Source organism: Thunnus thynnus, chromosome 2, assembly GCF_963924715.1.
Source record: "Thunnus thynnus chromosome 2, fThuThy2.1, whole genome shotgun sequence".
Taxonomy (NCBI): Eukaryota; Metazoa; Chordata; class Actinopteri; order Scombriformes; family Scombridae; genus Thunnus; species Thunnus thynnus.
The window spans coordinates 4,913,388-4,922,674 of NC_089518.1; positions in this window are offsets into that span (position 1 = coordinate 4,913,388).

A 9,287-nucleotide genomic window follows, 5' to 3' on the forward strand; every position below is an offset into this window, starting at 1 on the left:
CAAATATGGAAAATTGAATTTTAACATTTGAATGTCCACTATACAGCGGGGTACGACTTTGAAAGTTAAATGTCAAACAGCTTTTCCATTTTCATTTTAATATGGTCACAGAACGAGAAAAAGAAAGAAAACTCAGAGAAAGATGTATCAAATCCTGGATGAAGAGAAGTGAGAAAATATTATTTTTTATCATTTTTGATTCAACTGACTCTTACTTTTCTGGACATTGAAAAGCAAACATATAAAATGGGATGATGAAATAAAGGGTGATACAGATGCTATGAAAATAAGGGAAAAAAAGTCAAACATGCATAAATAAACAGGAATTTCATGCAATTCATGCAATTTTACAGGTAAATGTAAGTTGCCTCAGATATTACTTGAATGCACTGAAAGTAGATACAAGAGTTATGTAGGAAAATGTGAGTTACAAATAAATGAGGTAAGCTCTAATCATGAATCAGCTGTGTTGGTGTTGAGTCTGAGTGAACCTACTGTACAATTATGACATTAGAGGCGGTTGAGTGTGTTGGTGGAATACCTGGTGATGACAGGAAGCCACAGACACACATAGTGTATGAGGCTGCCGGGAGTGCAGGCAGTGTGTGTTAAAGCCATCCGAGTGCCTGAGTACATACACCTCTGAGCTGTACCACTCCCTACAAGGAAACACCAGGGTCAGCACCTGCACCTGCTGCGCACATACACACACATACACACACACACACACACACACAGAGAAGCATATTCTAGCTGTGGCGACAACCACATTCATATGCTTCTTTAATCACAGGTGGTCACAAATGCACAGATGGAAACATTTACACATATACAGTGTCTAGATCTACACATTAAAAGTTACATTAGAGGAACAGACAAAGATTTTGGGAAACTGATAAATTATTACACTATTCACACAGTCCAAAATCACAAATGTGTACAACATATGAAACCCTCTAGTAGTCATGTCTGGGGAATATCATTAGTTTTGCAAGTATTTGGACATAAACCAAAGTGTTCAAGGGAACATGAATGTCTGAACCAAATTTCTACCAATCCAATGGTTGTGAGATATTTCACTAAAGAACAAAAGTGTCAACCTCATGTGGTGCTGGAGAAAAAGTCAGGGGAAAGTCAGCAGGATTCATCCTCTGGGGAACACGAGATATTTGAGATATTTCAGTGTGGTGGAACAACAGACAGACCGACGTTGCTATAGAGTCACGTGGCTAGCATGGCTGAAAAGTGTGTGTAGTTACCAGTTAAAGACACCTGGATGCTGCATGAAAAGTTTTATAAGGTATTTTGTGCATTAACACATGTTTTATAACACGTACAATTCTCTGCTTTGAACAATAATTTGTGTCTGATAAGGTATTAAGTTAAGATCTATCTGCTATCTATCTGCATCACTTATAATTGGCCCTTTATTAATTGATATTGATCAATAGTATTTTTTAAATTGTTTTACAATTTAGTGTCCAGACAGGCTCCTAAAGACCAATCTTGCCTTAACAGCTGTTGTACACAGCTGATGCAGAATACACACAGTTCATACAGACATACCAACATATTAGTAATAATCACACAAAAAATTCTACACATTGTGGCTTCAGTTTAATCAATTAAGTCCTCATAACATGGTTCAATCCAAAACTAATATGAATCAAATCTATAATAGCTGTAATCCATGGGATTAAAACTCATCTCTCAATAAATACTTTACATCAGCCTCTCTGTTGAATGAGCTCCTCTTACTCTACTTTTTCTTCTAGCTCTGTAGAAATCCCTCCTTTATCCTTTATCTGACTGTGTTTCATCTACTCTGCTTCTATAAGAGCATTTTGTTCTCACAGGGATTATACAGGACATGTAAACATTTGACATTTAACCTTCTGTCTTGTGATTCTTGTGCTTAGTGATCCCAGAATTGAAGTTCATTTTATTGTTGCTGTATTTGGATTATATTCTGTGGAAAAAGTCCCATGACTGGGATTTTTTGCAGAAATACTGACTGAGTAATGGATGGTGAGGAAATGGCCATCCAGTCTGAATATCTGGCTATCTGAACCAGATATGTGACATGATAAGCATCTTAGTAGACTTCTAAATCACTGCCCACATCTCAGACTTTTTTAAGTGATTCAAACAAGCTGTCTCACTGGTCGATGTCGAGCTTTATAGGGGTGATTAAAAATGTCATACTCTTGTTCCAGAGGTGCAAAAATGGTGACAAAAAAAATCACAAAAATATTGATAAGTGTGGTTTAGATCAACACAGCTGTAAAGGTTTAAATACATAAGAACTTGCCCCTCTTTGCACATTTCTTGGAGGTAATCAATACAGTCTCATAAATGATCTCAGTAACTGTCAAACCATCTACAATTTTGCTTTATTTAGAATCACCTCACACCTGTAACTCTTTTAGCTGGACCTCTAACCACAAACCACTGGTCTGCTGTGCACCCATATTTGATTGAAAGCAACAATGTTACACTCCTCAAATAGTTTGCAAAAACTGCATTAATAAAAGGAACTGGATTCACTAGTAACATTTGACTGTGTAGTAGTGGTAAGTCAAATCGTTGTCTCTCACACACAGATGTATAAACATCCACTTACAGCCCCAAGCACACATGAATGCACAATCACACTTCATCTGGATCTCGATAATACACACATACATACACATACATAGGCAGGGGCAAGTCTGTCCTGTATCTCAGTCGGGCCTGTCACTTTGTATTAGACCATGGTACTACATCACACATCGTCTATGTGTGTGCATGTGTGTGAGAGAGTTCATCTAAAGATAAGGGAAATATTTTCAAATCAGTAAACTGGTGTGTGTGTGTGTGTGTGTGTGTGTGTGTGTGTTGGAGACAGTCAGAGAGAGTAGTAGCCATCAAATTGTTCGTACATGAACATATTATAGTAGCTGTGTCACAGACACTGAAAACTGACAGCTCTGTTCTAGAAGCTTTATCTCAAATGCTTACACAGAGAAAGACAGAGACGGAAACAAAGAGGGGGAAGAATAAATTAAGTGGTAAGGATAAAGAGGATGAAATGTACAGATTAGAGAATTTTCACATAGAGAAGGGAGGATGATGTGACCTAAAGAAAGAAAAAAAGAGCTAGAACGCCCAGAGAAATGTAGTCGCAGAACTTGTTAGTGTATGTGGTCAGACAGCCAGCTCAACCATAAATAAAGCTAGGCTGCCGCTAACCAAGATTATCAAAAGGCACAGTATCCCAGGAACAGGACAAAATAATGGAAACACCAGGTGAAACTGGACTTCAAGTCCCCATTTACACCTGATGTTAAGATAGGATCTGTATCTGGATACATTATCTGGATAATGACATCCGATCAATGGGTCTTCACATTCATACCTGGTATTAAAATGCATTCTCGTTTTCTCAATTAGGATGGGATCTCAATATGCAAATTAGCTAGGCATGGCTGGCAGATTTGTCAACTAACATGGCGAATCCCAAGTCAAGGGAAGACATGCCAGAAACAGCACTACTTATCTAAGCAAATATGCTGAGATAAGCATATTTGTGTGCACACATGTGCACATATGAACAAGAAAAGATAGAGAGCAAGTGCACATTTACAATTGATTTTTGTCATCTGAAAAAAATGAACCCTAACCCTAACCCCAACCCTAACCCTAACAAAGATAACATGAAATCTATCCCTTTGTATGAGATAAATGATAAATTGCAGGTACCTGAATTTGTGATCACAAAAAAGAATGGTCTGGAAAACTTTATGCAAAGCACGGCACATGGAAATCTAGAAGTTGCTTACAGACAGAAAACATTACAATTGATTGTTGACAAGAGTTATGCAGCTCCAAGAAACAGACAGTTATACAGAAAAATCATTGGAGCTTAGCATGTGGTCATCTTCTCTTCAATATGTCATTGCAAAGAGCAGCACCTAGTCTTTGGTGTGCATTCACCTGACACCTCTTGCTGGATGAGTCAACAAAACATTGGAGATCACTATTCATTACAAGTTTCCAACTGTCAGTCAACATTTTAACCTAACCAAACCTTAAACAAAACGTGAATGGACCAAAATGTATTGTATGACTTGCTGGGATCAAATCAGATCAGAGGTCCTACAGTATGTCCTAGATTCTAGATACGAAGCTGTCAGCTGAGTTGGTTGGTAAACCCAAACATGAGGTGAGCATGAACTGGGAATGTCTGGTTGAGCCTGCGGTCCACCAGTACTTTTTCCTACATTCCACGCTTGAGCACAAAGATTCCAAGGGAACCATAGTCAAAGTCTCCACTGTTAAGGTGGCAATTTGGAGACGTGACAAGAAGGTCATCAGTGCACGTAGTGGTGGCAGCCAAAGAACCCTTTGGTGGACTAATGGTGAATGAAGGCTTCTACCTCAAGACGGAAACCTTTCAGGCATTGCTGGCTGCTCCATCACACTGAAAGGCATTTCAGTTGTTTAATGCATTTGATCAGGATGGTTCTTGGACACCTGTAGCTGTGTTTTCAGGTGTGTCAAACTTAAAGAAGAATTATATATGCTACCTGGCCTGAGAACAACTTGGAATCCCCGAAGGACAGCTGGATGTCATGGCTGGGGGGAAAGACATCTGAGCTATCTCGCTTTGTTTTTAAAATGAGCCAGACTTGGAGATGGATGGATGGATTGGCTGAGCCCAATGTTGCCCAAAATGAGCCCAAATATCACTATTCCCAAATCACAAAAGTAAACATGACATCATAAAAATGATTATCCTGGACTTTGTACTACCTGGCTTTTTTCCCTAGATCAAATATAAGTTTAATGTAAGACATAGTGTCACATGAACATATCTAATGTCAAGAGTGGTAATGGGAATTTCATCAGATCTTTGGATCACTTTTACCATAATGTCACATTTAGGACACTATGAACCTTGTCTTTCTTTTTTAAATCTCCTGTATTACACAGATGTTGTTATGATATTGAACTCCATACTGGCCCAATCCCCATTAATATATGAAAGACAAGGAACCTCTAATGTGTTGATTGTAGGTCACATACCACCTTTCTTCTGCAGGATTGCATTCTGAAATGAGTAATCTTACATGAGGACATTTTTTCAATGTCACACCTTTAGGCAGGGCTGGGCCTTACAGTGTACACACTTACACACACACAGAGACACACACACAAGCTTGTGGATACCTCAGAGCTAGAGAGGCATTTTATCTGCAACAGATCCACTGCCTACAGAGAGCTAATCCACTGAAGTGTTGATAGATAGATAAACAACAATGGCTGATAACACTGTAGACTTTTGTTAATAACCTGATACTGTGACTTATTTGAATGTTGATGCCTTCAATATGAAATGAACATCTATGCCACATTAACTCAGAATGTAACATTAGATTCTGTTGTGTCATGACAATAGAGCACATGTATGAATGTGCAGTATTATATTGCAGTAGACACACCCTCTGCTGTGCTGTGTCCTGTGGAAGCAGCAGTCAGCAGATCTCAGTTTGATCCTGCTCTCTACATTCCCCAAACCTCATATCCATTCATGAGGCTTTTGACATTTAGGCTCTGCTGAAAGCTGCAGAGAAAGTCATTAAAACTCACTTTGCAAGACAGAATACTGTACTACAGGTACCATCCATTTGGGAGATGTACAAGAAGACATCCTGATTTGTCCAGAATTAGAGGGCTCAGGTTCTGTCTACAAATCAGCTGATTCTCCTGCTGCTGTTCCCTTTTTTCTGGGATGACTTTGTATCTCATATTCCTCTGTAATGCCAGTTGCTGGTTGAGAAATCCAGCTAGATTTAGGCTGATTTAAGTTGTTACCATTAGCTTATCAGGCTTTTTCAGAACTTTAAAATGCAGTGACTATTGTTTTGTGGACTTTAGTTAGTTTTTTTTTAGTTAGCTTAGTTTGCATCAGCCAGTCACTGCTGCTTGTTCTGTCTCCATAATATATAATCTGTGCATTAAGTACGGAGCTGGAGTCAAGACATGGTTCACCGAGAAATAGCCCTGGCATGTAACTCCCATTAAAACCAAAAATTGTCATCTGTACTGTTGTACACCAGGGTTTCCTATACATTCATTTATTTTTGGCAGCCAACTACAGTATCAATATTGACCTGCACATATTGATTTTCTATTATTTTGCCATTTAAAATTAGTAAAATCTTATTTCATTGTAGAGCTAGGCACAGTGCGTTGATTCACTCAGCCCCAGGGTTGTTTACCGAACTTGGTACTTTTAAGGGTACTGACCATGGATGTATAAGAGCTGGATAGGGTTCTGCTGCTCAGCCTTGCAGAAATTTTTTCTCAGTGGCCACTTGCAGTATTGCAGTGAAAAATCCCCCTGCGGCCCAAAATATTAAAACATATATAGAAACTTTTTTTTGGCGTATGTGCCAGCCGAGCAATTCCTATGGGATTGAATGGGCCCCATTTTTAGTCCGGTATCCAGCTCTTATAATATATCCATGGAACCGACCCAATTACATCAATACTACTGAGCACTGCTTTACATTAGATCAGTCTGTGCCAAATTTAGGTACCCTGAAGGACTGAGAGTGCAGCCCCGAAATAAGTTTTAAAAACATACATTTATGGACTGAAGTGTCTCATGTGGAGGCTCCGACACTGACAGGAGCATCAACCTGTGGATACAAAGAGACATGATGGATCCATTTTACCAGCTTGCATGGTGGCTAGCAGCTAGCTAGCATGGCTAACATCGTTAGCATAGCCGTGCTGTAGCCATAGACTGTATAAAAGTAAGGTTTAGCTGCGGTGTTTCTTCCTGACTTCAGCTTTGTACGTAACACACGTCTCCCTGACAAAGACCTCTAGTGGCCGTGTGAATTATCACCCCTGTCTACTATGTTGACCACAAATACAGGCCTGTAGAAGAATTTATTGAAAATAATCACAATTTAAACTGCATTTGCAGTATTGGTCAGAAAAATTGCAGTTAGGTATTATTCTCAAATTGTTCAGCCCTTTTTTTTAACACAGTTCCCCTTCATTTGCACTGATGACCATCAGGTGATTTTCATGCCCATTCGAGTTTTGAGAGTACTTATGTGAGGAACCCCACAGAGGCTTTTCTGGCATATGCATTCAGTGAGCATCATACATGGGCACGTTCATTTTCATGACAATAAATCCATGATACCAATCATACCCCATTTACACCTGGCATGAAAATGTGATCACTATCTTGATATGTTATCTGGATAAGGGAAAACAAATGTTAATGCAGGTGTAAATGCACTCAGAACGCACTGTGATCAGAATTTGATCGGATCAGTCAAACCACATTTGGAAGTGGTCAGGCTCATGTTGAGATTGGATCTCAACCAGGTGTAAATGCCATCTGTACAGTATGACCACATTCATAAAAAAAGAGCCCAGCAAGATGAAAGGTCACCTAGCTCTGTCTCTTCCTGCTAGCTAAAGTCAACCCCGCAAAAACTACAAGTAGTAGTGTTCGCTAGAAGTCTTCCCTTGCAAAGATTCTATTTGTGGTCTCATGGGTCAGATATCATTATCCAGATAATATATCCAGATACAGATCACCTGTTAATGCCAGGTGTAAATGGGGCCTCGCTATCACTATTAGAATTCCATGAAAGACCAAAGCTGGGTCACTCTGCACATGCAATATCTACCAAATTTGCTGCAGTGGCTCTGTTACGCACAGTGTAATAATACACTTCACTATACTGCTTCCGATCTGACCTTGTTATTTTACTGCTTATGGTAAATACAGCTTGTTCTGATCCTGAATCGGTGATTAAGAGTCAAAGAGCAATTTCTGCAGTCTGTGCCTCTGCTGTCTGTCAAGGTCACTGTGTCAGTGTGTGTGCGTGTATGTGTGATTATGCTTATGGGATAGTGGCTGCTGAGGAAGCCAAACAGAGGAGTGGAGTGGAAGAAAGAGAGAAGGAGAGAGAGACTACTGCAGTGCGTCTAAGCAGAGAGAGAGAGAGTAACCACTTTACCTCTGTCTCCACCTTTCTCTCTAAATCAGTTTCTTCATTGGCTGTTGCCCACATTATTTTTGGAAAGGTATAAAAAATTGCTGTGATGCCGCAATCTATCTATGTATTTATCTTCCTGTCTTATAACACTCTATCACCCTTTGAGCCTGTACCAAAAATACATTGTGCTAAGTTACCAGAAATAGCAATAAAGGACAGAAAGGAAACTGAGTTAGTCAAAGATTTCAAATGACAGCTGTGTAGTCTAATCATCTGCAGACAGATAGTAGAACGTTTCACTTCTACCCCAAAATAGATATAACTGTAAATAAGGGCACATCTGCACTGCACTGTGTTTGTGTTATGTAAGCCTGTGTGTGTGTGTGTGTGTGTGTGTGTCTGTGTGTGTGTATCAGCACGTGCTGGATAACAGTGGGAGTGGCGTTGCAGAGGGTACAGTAACACGCCGTCACCTCATCCATCTGGCCTTCGCTAATTAACACTGCTGCAGGAGATGTGTGCACTCACACATACACACACACACACACACACACACACACACACACACACACACACACTTCTGACTCTGAGAGCACGTGCAGGACAAGGAGCTGAAAGGGACAAAAGATGAAGGAAGATGTGATTTGAGGTTAGAAAACAAGAGAGAAAAGAAAGAAAGAAGGTAAAACAAATAATGGAGAGACATATAACTGGATTGACATACATACACCTGCACAATTGAACAGTTTTCCTCTGATAGTGTGGTGTATGGTTTAAGATGGTAACTCTCACACCGAGGATGAGTTCAGGGAATCAGAAGCGCTCCAGCTGTTTCTAACTCAACCTAGTAACTGACTGTTGATTTATTTATGCTCCACTAAATAAGAACAGGTGTCAGCACACAAACTAATGAAGGGCTTATTTATTAAATATTTACACTTACCAACTTCTCAATGGAACTGATACATATCTGTGTGGCATCTGTTTACAGTAGGAGCAGCTGAGATTGACACTAAAAGAACAATAGCTGGTCCACCTTAAAGGTAAGTCCACCATAAGCCTGGTCAGGTTAAGCGAACCCATTGTCGCTAACTTTGGGATTAACCCCCTTCACTTTTCCAGCAGTTGAGGAAACAACAGACGAGACTTTTCTCTGCCTAGAAAAGCAGCAGCAATTATTAACTGACACACTATCCTGTACTGTACATTTACTGCTATACTGACAACTTTCTGTTAACCTTTTCCTCTGCTCGGCTCGCATTCACAGTCACTTTT